Genomic DNA, 11,443 nt, shown 5'->3' with positions numbered 1-11,443 from the left:
CTCAAATCAACCTAAAGTCAGGCGGCCATGCGCATGTCAGCATCTCTCCTGCAACCTTTCCATTGCGATCAGGGATCACCAGTTTTTGCAAGCTGGAACAGCTGGCCGTCGGCAAGCTTATGAGCGAGGGAGTGTTTGATAGAGAGAGTGCAAAGGCCACCATGTACGCGTTGCTGACTCAAAGACTGTTTTGTGCGTTCGCAGATGTTGGTCAATGAACAGTAGGAGAATTTGAATTGGTGCAGGATTGAGGGTTTGTCCATTTGATTATTTGACTGTTTTGGAATGCTCGTTACGGAGCCAATGAGAAGAAATGTGCCATGAGACTGGAAGCAAAAGGCACAGCATCGCTGCAGGAGCACCATGCAGAAGGAGGGTGAGAAGCAATCCAAACCACCCTTGCGCCAGCAAGGAAAGGTGCAGAGCTTCACATTTACTCACTCGCCTCCATCACAGCTAAACAAAGGAGGGAGCGCGCAAGCAGTCCTGCACTTGCCGAAACCCGGGATTGAACCAGGGACCTTTAGATCTTCAGTCTAACGCTCTCCCAACTGAGCTATTTCGGCAGCTGCTGCCAGCTCTGTGCGCTCAGGCACTTTGCTCGCGGCCACATTCACTTGGGATTTGCCCAGCGTATTTGTTCCAAATCTCCTCACAACATCAACTTCTTCCGGCAAAATTTCCCACCCTGTTTTCTCGGCGGACAGTTCGCTTCGGCCGCTGCCTCTTTATACCGTCTATATCTACACTGTCGTTCATTCTGCACAATCATTTCTGAAATTGACTGCTTGGCTCTGGTCAACTCGCTCGTCAAATGCACAACGAGGAACTGGTCCCTCCAGTCCTCGACAAGTTCCACGTCGTGCTCCGTTCACCGTCAACATGTCTCGCCAGCTTCACCCCATCTCTCCTCTACCTCTCGAAATGCTGCACGTGATGTCATCCGTCTGCAAATGGTCAGTATCAGTCTAAGCTGCTTTGCAAGCAACCCGATGCACCGGAACAATTTGAACAAATCGCCTGTGCTCCGGCTTCAGTCCGTCCACTGTTAAAACCTTCAGTTATTACTCTGCAGGCTTGAGGATTCCCAAGTTCTCTGCAACCATCTCCAAAGCGGCATGCAAGTCACTGACTGTTTACCCGACCGAGTCTGTTTGTGAATACTTTTCCATCGTCATTCTGCACGATCATTTCTGAAGTGACCGCTTGTGTCGAAAACAAGGACAGTCCAAAGCGATTTCCTGAGGCGCACCTCTGGAACGCTCAAATCAACCTAAAGTCAGGCGGCCATGCGCATGTCAGCATCTCTCCTGCAACCTTTCCATTGCGATCAGGGATCACCAGTTTTTGCAAGCTGGAACAGCTGGCCGTCAGCAAGCTTATGAGCGAGGGAGTGTTTGATAGAGAGAGTGCAAAGGCCACCATGTACGCGTTGCTGACTCAAAGACTGTTTTGTGCGTTCGCAGATGTTGGTCAATGAATAGTAGGAGAATTTGAATTGGTGCAGGATTGAGGGTTTGTCCATTTGATTATTTGACTGTTTTGGAATGCTCGTTACGGAGCCAATGAGAAGAAATGTGCCATGAGACTGGAAGCAAAAGGCACAGCATCGCTGCAGGAGCACCATGCAGAAGGAGGGTGAGAAGCAATCCAAACCACCCTTTCGCCAGCAAGGAAAGGTGCAGAGCTTCACATTTATTCACTCGCCTCCATCACAGCTAAACAAAGGAGGGAGCGCGCAAGCAGTCCTGCACTTGCCGAAACCCGGGACCTTTAGATCTTCAGTCTAACGCTCTCCCAACTGAGCTATTTCGGCAGCTGCTGCCAGCTCAGCGCGCTCAGGCACTTTGCTCGCGACCACATTCACTTGGGATTTGCCCAGCGTATTTGTTCCAAATCTCCTCACAACATCAACTTCTTCCGGCAAAATTTCCCACCCTGTTTTCTCGGCGGACAGTTCGCTTCGGCCGCTGTCTCTTTATACCGTCTATATCTACACTGTCGTTCATTCTGCACAATCATTTCTGAAGTTGACTGCTTGGCTCTGGTCAACTCGCTCGTCAAATGTACAACGAGGAACTGGTCCCTCCAGTCCTCGACAAGTTCCACGTCGTGCTCCGTTCACCGTCAACATGTCTCGCCAGCTTCACCCCATCTCTCCTCTACCTCTCGAAATGCTGCACGTGATGCCATCCGTCTGCAAATGGTCAGTATCAGTCTAAGCTGCTTTGCAAGCAACCCGATGCACCGGAACAATTTGAACAAATCGCCTCTGCTCCGGCTTCAGTCCGTCCACTGTTAAAACCTTCAGTTATTACTCTGCAGGCTTGAGGATTCCCAAGTTCTCTGCAACCATCTCCAAAGCGGCATGCAAGTCACTGACTGTTTACCCGACCGAGTCTGTTTGTGAATACTTTTCCATCGTCATTCTGCACGATCATTTCTGAAGTGACCGCTTGTGTCGAAAACAAGGACAGTCCAAAGCGATTTCCTGAGGCGCACCTCTGGAACGCTCAAATCAACCTAAAGTCAGGCGGCCATGCGCATGTCAGCATCTCTCCTGCAACCTTTCCATTGCGATCAGGGATCACCAGTTTTTGCAAGCTGGAACAGCTGGCCGTCAGCAAGCTTATGAGCGAGGGAGTGTTTGATAGAGAGAGTGCAAAGGCCACCATGTACGCGTTGCTGACTCAAAGACTGTTTTGTGCGTTCGCAGATGTTGGTCAATGAACAGTAGGAGAATTTGAATTGGTGCAGGATTGAGGGTTTGTCCATTTGATTATTTGACTGTTTTGGAATGCTCGTTACGGAGCCAATGAGAAGAAATGTGCCATGAGACTGGAAGCAAAAGGCACAGCATCGCTGCAGGAGCACCATGCAGAAGGAGGGTGAGAAGCAATCCAAACCACCCTTTCGCCAGCAAGGAAAGGTGCAGAGCTTCACATTTATTCACTCGCCTCCATCACAGCTAAACAAAGGAGGGAGCGCGCAAGCAGTCCTGCACTTGCCGAAACCCGGGACCTTTAGATCTTCAGTCTAACGCTCTCCCAACTGAGCTATTTCGGCAGCTGCTGCCAGCTCAGCGCGCTCAGGCACTTTGCTCGCGACCACATTCACTTGGGATTTGCCCAGCGTATTTGTTCCAAATCTCCTCACAACATCAACTTCTTCCGGCAAAATTTCCCACCCTGTTTTCTCGGCGGACAGTTCGCTTCGGCCGCTGCCTCTTTATACCGTCTATATCTACACTGTCGTTCATTCTGCACAATCATTTCTGAAGTTGACTGCTTGGCTCTGGTCAACTCGCTCGTCAAATGCACAACGAGGAACTGGTCCCTCCAGTCCTCGACAAGTTCCACGTCGTGCTCCGTTCACCGTCAACATGTCTCGCCAGCTTCACCCCATCTCTCCTCTACCTCTCGAAATGCTGCACGTGATGCCATCTGTCTGCAAATGGTCAGTATCAGTCTAAGCTGCTTTGCAAGCAACCCGATGCACCGGAACAATTTGAACAAATCGCCTCTGCTCCGGCTTCAGTCCGTCCACTGTTAAAACCTTCAGTTATTACTCTGCAGGCTTGAGGATTCCCAAGTTCTCTGCAACCATCTCCAAAGCGGCATGCAAGTCACTGACTGTTTACCCGACCGAGTCTGTTTGTGAATACTTTTCCATCGTCATTCTGCACGATCATTTCTGAAGTGACCGCTTGTGTCGAAAACAAGGACAGTCCAAAGCGATTTCCTGAGGCGCACCTCTGGAACGCTCAAATCAACCTAAAGTCAGGCGGCCATGCGCATGTCAGCATCTCTCCTGCAACCTTTCCATTGCGATCAGGGATCACCAGTTTTTGCAAGCTGGAACAGCTGGCCGTCAGCAAGCTTATGAGCGAGGGAGTGTTTGATAGAGAGAGTGCAAAGGCCACCATGTACGCGTTGCTGACTCAAAGACTGTTTTGTGCGTTCGCAGATGTTGGTCAATGAACAGTAGGAGAATTTGAATTGGTGCAGGATTGAGGGTTTGTCCATTTGATTATTTGACTGTTTTGGAATGCTCGTTACGGAGCCAATGAGAAGAAATGTGCCATGAGACTGGAAGCAAAAGGCACAGCATCGCTGCAGGAGCACCATGCAGAAGAAGGGTGAGAAGCAATCCAAACCACCCTTGCGCCAGCAAGGAAAGGTGCAGAGCTTCACATTTACTCACTCGCCTCCATCACAGCTAAACAAAGGAGGGAGCGCGCAAGCAGTCCTGCACTTGCCGAAACCCGGGACCTTTAGATCTTCAGTCTAACGCTCTCCCAACTGAGCTATTTCGGCAGCTGCTGCCAGCTCTGTGCGCTCAGGCACTTTGCTCGCGGCCACATTCACTTGGGATTTGCCCAGCGTATTTGTTCCAAATCTCCTCACAACATCAACTTCTTCCGGCAAAGTTTCCCACCCTGTTTTCTCGGCGGACAGTTCGCTTCGGCCGCTGCCTCTTTATACCGTCTATATCTACACTGTCGTTCATTCTGCACAATCATTTCTGAAGTTGACTGCTTGGCTCTGGTCAACTCGCTCGTCAAATGCACAACGAGGAACTGGTCCCTCCAGTCCTCGACAAGTTCCACGTCGTGCTCCGTTCACCGTCAACATGTCTCGCCAGCTTCACCCCATCTCTCCTCTACCTCTCGAAATGCTGCACGTGATGCCATCCGTCTGCAAATGGTCAGTATCAGTCTAAGCTGCTTTGCAAGCAACCCGATGCACCGGAACAATTTGAACAAATCGCCTCTGCTCCGGCTTCAGTCCGTCCACTGTTAAAACCTTCAGTTATTACTCTGCAGGCTTGAGGATTCCCAAGTTCTCTGCAACCATCTCCAAAGCGGCATGCAAGTCACTGACTGTTTACCCGACCGAGTCTGTTTGTGAATACTTTTCCATCGTCATTCTGCACGATCATTTCTGAAGTGACCGCTTGTGTCGAAAACAAGGACAGTCCAAAGCGATTTCCTGAGGCGCACCTCTGGAACGCTCAAATCAACCTAAAGTCAGGCGGCCATGCGCATGTCAGCATCTCTCCTGCAACCTTTCCATTGCGATCAGGGATCACCAGTTTTTGCAAGCTGGAACAGCTGGCCGTCAGCAAGCTTATGAGCGAGGGAGTGTTTGATAGAGAGAGTGCAAAGGCCACCATGTACGCGTTGCTGACTCAAAGACTGTTTTGTGCGTTCGCAGATGTTGGTCAATGAACAGTAGGAGAATTTGAATTGGTGCAGGATTGAGGGTTTGTCCATTTGATTATTTGACTGTTTTGGAATGCTCGTTACGGAGCCAATGAGAAGAAATGTGCCATGAGACTGGAAGCAAAAGGCACAGCATCGCTGCAGGAGCACCATGCAGAAGGAGGGTGAGAAGCAATCCAAACCACCCTTTCGCCAGCAAGGAAAGGTGCAGAGCTTCACATTTATTCACTCGCCTCCATCACAGCTAAACAAAGGAGGGAGCGCGCAAGCAGTCCTGCACTTGCCGAAACCCGGGACCTTTAGATCTTCAGTCTAACGCTCTCCCAACTGAGCTATTTCGGCAGCTGCTGCCAGCTCAGCGCGCTCAGGCACTTTGCTCGCGACCACATTCACTTGGGATTTGCCCAGCGTATTTGTTCCAAATCTCCTCACAACATCAACTTCTTCCGGCAAAATTTCCCACCCTGTTTTCTCGGCGGACAGTTCGCTTCGGCCGCTGCCTCTTTATACCGTCTATATCTACACTGTCGTTCATTCTGCACAATCATTTCTGAAGTTGACTGCTTGGCTCTGGTCAACTCGCTCGTCAAATGCACAACGAGGAACTGGTCCCTCCAGTCCTCGACAAGTTCCACGTCGTGCTCCGTTCACCGTCAACATGTCTCGCCAGCTTCACCCCATCTCTCCTCTACCTCTCGAAATGCTGCACGTGATGCCATCCGTCTGCAAATGGTCAGTATCAGTCTAAGCTGCTTTGCAAGCAACCCGATGCACCGGAACAATTTGAACAAATCGCCTCTGCTCCGGCTTCAGTCCGTCCACTGTTAAAACCTTCAGTTATTACTCTGCAGGCTTGAGGATTCCCAAGTTCTCTGCAACCATCTCCAAAGCGGCATGCAAGTCACTGACTGTTTACCCGACCGAGTCTGTTTGTGAATACTTTTCCATCGTCATTCTGCACGATCATTTCTGAAGTGACCGCTTGTGTCGAAAACAAGGACAGTCCAAAGCGATTTCCTGAGGCGCACCTCTGGAACGCTCAAATCAACCTAAAGTCAGGCGGCCATGCGCATGTCAGCATCTCTCCTGCAACCTTTCCATTGCGATCAGGGATCACCAGTTTTTGCAAGCTGGAACAGCTGGCCGTCGGCAAGCTTATGAGCGAGGGAGTGTTTGATAGAGAGAGTGCAAAGGCCACCATGTACGCGTTGCTGACTCAAAGACTGTTTTGTGCGTTCGCAGATGTTGGTCAATGAACAGTAGGAGAATTTGAATTGGTGCAGGATTGAGGGTTTGTCCATTTGATTATTTGACTGTTTTGGAATGCTCGTTACGGAGCCAATGAGAAGAAATGTGCCATGAGACTGGAAGCAAAAGGCACAGCATCGCTGCAGGAGCACCATGCAGAAGGAGGGTGAGAAGCAATCCAAACCACCCTTGCGCCAGCAAGGAAAGGTGCAGAGCTTCACATTTACTCACTCGCCTCCATCACAGCTAAACAAAGGAGGGAGCGCGCAAGCAGTCCTGCACTTGCCGAAACCCGGGATTGAACCAGGGACCTTTAGATCTTCAGTCTAACGCTCTCCCAACTGAGCTATTTCAGCAGCTGCTGCCAGCTCAGTGCGCTCAGGCACTTTGCTCGCGGCCACATTCACTTGGGATTTGCCCAGCGTATTTGTTCCAAATCTCCTCACAACATCAACTTCTTCCGGCAAAATTTCCCACCCTGTTTTCTCGGCGGACAGTTCGCTTCGGCCGCTGCCTCTTTATACCGTCTTTATCTACACTGTCGTTCATTCTGCACAATCATTTCTGAAATTGACTGTTTGGCTCTGGTCAACTCGCTCGTCAAATGCACAACGAGGAACTGGTCCCTCCAGTCCTCGACAAGTTCCACGTCGTGCTCCGTTCACCGTCAACATGTCTCGCCAGCTTCACCCCATCTCTCCTCTACCTCTCGAAATGCTGCACGTGATGCCATCCGTCTGCAAATGGTCAGTATCAGTCTAAGCTGCTTTGCAAGCCACCCGATGCACCGGAACAATTTGAACAAATCGCCTCTGCTCCGGCTTCAGTCCGTCCACTGTTAAAACCTTCAGTTATTACTCTGCAGGCTTGAGGATTCCCAAGTTCTCTGCAACCATCTCCAAAGCGGCATGCAAGTCACTGACTGTTTACCCGACCGAGTCTGTTTGTGAATACTTTTCCATCGTCATTCTGCACGATCATTTCTGAAGTGACCGCTTGTGTCGAAAACAAGGACAGTCCAAAGCGATTTCCTGAGGCGCACCTCTGGAACGCTCAAATCAACCTAAAGTCAGGCGGCCATGCGCATGTCAGCATCTCTCCTGCAACCTTTCCATTGCGATCAGGGATCACCAGTTTTTGCAAGCTGGAACAGCTGGCCGTCAGCAAGCTTATGAGCGAGGGAGTGTTTGATAGAGAGAGTGCAAAGGCCACCATGTACGCGTTGCTGACTCAAAGACTGTTTTGTGCGTTCGCAGATGTTGGTCAATGAACAGTAGGAGAATTTGAATTGGTGCAGGATTGAAGGTTTGTCCATTTGATTATTTGACTGTTTTGGAATGCTCGTTACGGAGCCAATGAGAAGAAATGTGCCATGAGACTGGAAGCAAAAGGCACAGCATCGCTGCAGGAGCACCATGCAGAAGGAGGGTGAGAAGCAATCCAAACCACCCTTGCGCCAGCAAGGAAAGGTGCAGAGCTTCACATTTACTCACTCGCCTCCATCACAGCTAAACAAAGGAGGGAGCGCGCAAGCAGTCCTGCACTTGCCGAAACCCGGGACCTTTAGATCTTCAGTCTAACGCTCTCCCAACTGAGCTATTTCGGCAGCTGCTGCCAGCTCAGCGCGCTCAGGCACTTTGCTCGCGACCACATTCACTTGGGATTTGCCCAGCGTATTTGTTCCAAATCTCCTCACAACATCAACTTCTTCCGGCAAAATTTCCCACCCTGTTTTCTCGGCGGACAGTTCGCTTCGGCCGCTGCCTCTTTATACCGTCTATATCTACACTGTCGTTCATTCTGCACAATCATTTCTGAAGTTGACTGCTTGGCTCTGGTCAACTCGCTCGTCAAATGCACAACGAGGAACTGGTCCCTCCAGTCCTCGACAAGTTCCACGTCGTGCTCCGTTCACCGTCAACATGTCTCGCCAGCTTCACCCCATCTCTCCTCTACCTCTCGAAATGCTGCACGTGATGCCATCCGTCTGCAAATGGTCAGTATCAGTCTAAGCTGCTTTGCAAGCAACCCGATGCACCGGAACAATTTGAACAAATCGCCTCTGCTCCGGCTTCAGTCCGTCCACTGTTAAAACCTTCAGTTATTACTCTGCAGGCTTGAGGATTCCCAAGTTCTCTGCAACCATCTCCATAGCGGCATGCAAGTCACTGACTGTTTACCCGACCGAGTCTGTTTGTGAATACTTTTCCATCGTCATTCTGCACGATCATTTCTGAAGTGACCGCTTGTGTCGAAAACAAGGACAGTCCAAAGCGATTTCCTGAGGCGCACCTCTGGAACGCTCAAATCAACCTAAAGTCAGGCGGCCATGCGCATGTCAGCATCTCTCCTGCAACCTTTCCATTGCGATCAGGGATCACCAGTTTTTGCAAGCTGGAACAGCTGGCCGTCGGCAAGCTTATGAGCGAGGGAGTGTTTGATAGAGAGAGTGCAAAGGCCACCATGTACGCGTTGCTGACTCAAAGACTGTTTTGTGCGTTCGCAGATGTTGGTCAATGAACAGTAGGAGAATTTGAATTGGTGCAGGATTGAGGGTTTGTCCATTTGATTATTTGACTGTTTTGGAATGCTCGTTACGGAGCCAATGAGAAGAAATGTGCCATGAGACTGGAAGCAAAAGGCACAGCATCGCTGCAGGAGCACCATGCAGAAGGAGGGTGAGAAGCAATCCAAACCACCCTTGCGCCAGCAAGGAAAGGTGCAGAGCTTCACATTTACTCACTCGCCTCCATCACAGCTAAACAAAGGAGGGAGCGCGCAAGCAGTCCTGCACTTGCCGAAACCCGGGATTGAACCAGGGACCTTTAGATCTTCAGTCTAACGCTCTCCCAACTGAGCTATTTCGGCAGCTGCTGCCAGCTCTGTGCGCTCAGGCACTTTGCTCGCGGCCACATTCACTTGGGATTTGCCCAGCGTATTTGTTCCAAATCTCCTCACAACATCAACTTCTTCCGGCAAAATTTCCCACCCTGTTTTCTCGGCGGACAGTTCGCTTCGGCCGCTGCCTCTTTATACCGTCTATATCTACACTGTCGTTCATTCTGCACAATCATTTCTGAAATTGACTGCTTGGCTCTGGTCAACTCGCTCGTCAAATGCACAACGAGGAACTGGTCCCTCCAGTCCTCGACAAGTTCCACGTCGTGCTCCGTTCACCGTCAACATGTCTCGCCAGCTTCACCCCATCTCTCCTCTACCTCTCGAAATGCTGCACGTGATGTCATCCGTCTGCAAATGGTCAGTATCAGTCTAAGCTGCTTTGCAAGCAACCCGATGCACCGGAACAATTTGAACAAATCGCCTGTGCTCCGGCTTCAGTCCGTCCACTGTTAAAACCTTCAGTTATTACTCTGCAGGCTTGAGGATTCCCAAGTTCTCTGCAACCATCTCCAAAGCGGCATGCAAGTCACTGACTGTTTACCCGACCGAGTCTGTTTGTGAATACTTTTCCATCGTCATTCTGCACGATCATTTCTGAAGTGACCGCTTGTGTCGAAAACAAGGACAGTCCAAAGCGATTTCCTGAGGCGCACCTCTGGAACGCTCAAATCAACCTAAAGTCAGGCGGCCATGCGCATGTCAGCATCTCTCCTGCAACCTTTCCATTGCGATCAGGGATCACCAGTTTTTGCAAGCTGGAACAGCTGGCCGTCAGCAAGCTTATGAGCGAGGGAGTGTTTGATAGAGAGAGTGCAAAGGCCACCATGTACGCGTTGCTGACTCAAAGACTGTTTTGTGCGTTCGCAGATGTTGGTCAATGAACAGTAGGAGAATTTGAATTGGTGCAGGATTGAAGGTTTGTCCATTTGATTATTTGACTGTTTTGGAATGCTCGTTACGGAGCCAATGAGAAGAAATGTGCCATGAGACTGGAAGCAAAAGGCACAGCATCGCTGCAGGAGCACCATGCAGAAGGAGGGTGAGAAGCAATCCAAACCACCCTTGCGCCAGCAAGGAAAGGTGCAGAGCTTCACATTTACTCACTCGCCTCCATCACAGCTAAACAAAGGAGGGAGCGCGCAAGCAGTCCTGCACTTGCCGAAACCCGGGACCTTTAGATCTTCAGTCTAACGCTCTCCCAACTGAGCTATTTCGGCAGCTGCTGCCAGCTCAGCGCGCTCAGGCACTTTGCTCGCGACCACATTCACTTGGGATTTGCCCAGCGTATTTGTTCCAAATCTCCTCACAACATCAACTTCTTCCGGCAAAATTTCCCACCCTGTTTTCTCGGCGGACAGTTCGCTTCGGCCGCTGCCTCTTTATACCGTCTATATCTACACTGTCGTTCATTCTGCACAATCATTTCTGAAGTTGACTGCTTGGCTCTGGTCAACTCGCTCGTCAAATGCACAACGAGGAACTGGTCCCTCCAGTCCTCGACAAGTTCCACGTCGTGCTCCGTTCACCGTCAACATGTCTCGCCAGCTTCACCCCATCTCTCCTCTACCTCTCGAAATGCTGCACGTGATGCCATCCGTCTGCAAATGGTCAGTATCAGTCTAAGCTGCTTTGCAAGCAACCCGATGCACCGGAACAATTTGAACAAATCGCCTCTGCTCCGGCTTCAGTCCGTCCACTGTTAAAACCTTCAGTTATTACTCTGCAGGCTTGAGGATTCCCAAGTTCTCTGCAACCATCTCCATAGCGGCATGCAAGTCACTGACTGTTTACCCGACCGAGTCTGTTTGTGAATACTTTTCCATCGTCATTCTGCACGATCATTTCTGAAGTGACCGCTTGTGTCGAAAACAAGGACAGTCCAAAGCGATTTCCTGAGGCGCACCTCTGGAACGCTCAAATCAACCTAAAGTCAGGCGGCCATGCGCATGTCAGCATCTCTCCTGCAACCTTTCCATTGCGATCAGGGATCACCAGTTTTTGCAAGCTGGAACAGCTGGCCGTCGGCAAGCTTATGAGCGAGGGAGTGTTTGATAGAGAGAGTGCAAAGGC

General features: G+C 50.5%; 3 non-coding genes across 3 annotated transcripts; all 3 read right to left on the bottom strand.

Annotated features, from left to right (window-relative positions):
• Window positions 1-493: 493 nt before the first annotated feature.
• trnaf-gaa (transfer RNA phenylalanine (anticodon GAA)) lies at window positions 494-566 on the bottom strand. The gene has a single exon. It is a non-coding gene; the product is annotated as a tRNA-Phe (tRNA).
• Window positions 567-6,755: 6,189 nt separating this feature from the next.
• On the bottom strand, window positions 6,756-6,828 carry trnaf-gaa (transfer RNA phenylalanine (anticodon GAA)). The gene has a single exon. It is a non-coding gene; the product is annotated as a tRNA-Phe (tRNA).
• A 2,439-nt stretch (window positions 6,829-9,267) lies between these two features.
• On the bottom strand, window positions 9,268-9,340 carry trnaf-gaa (transfer RNA phenylalanine (anticodon GAA)). The gene has a single exon. It is a non-coding gene; the product is annotated as a tRNA-Phe (tRNA).
• Between the last annotated feature and the right edge of the window lie 2,103 nt (window positions 9,341-11,443).

The sequence above is a fragment of the Chiloscyllium plagiosum genome, unplaced genomic scaffold (assembly GCF_037043375.1).
Source record: "Chiloscyllium plagiosum isolate Xiang-an unplaced genomic scaffold, Cpla_swu_hap1 HiC_scaffold_14, whole genome shotgun sequence".
Taxonomy (NCBI): domain Eukaryota; kingdom Metazoa; phylum Chordata; class Chondrichthyes; order Orectolobiformes; family Hemiscylliidae; genus Chiloscyllium; species Chiloscyllium plagiosum.
Note: the sequence above shows the minus strand (reverse complement) of the source record. Positions and strands in the feature narration are given on the sequence as shown.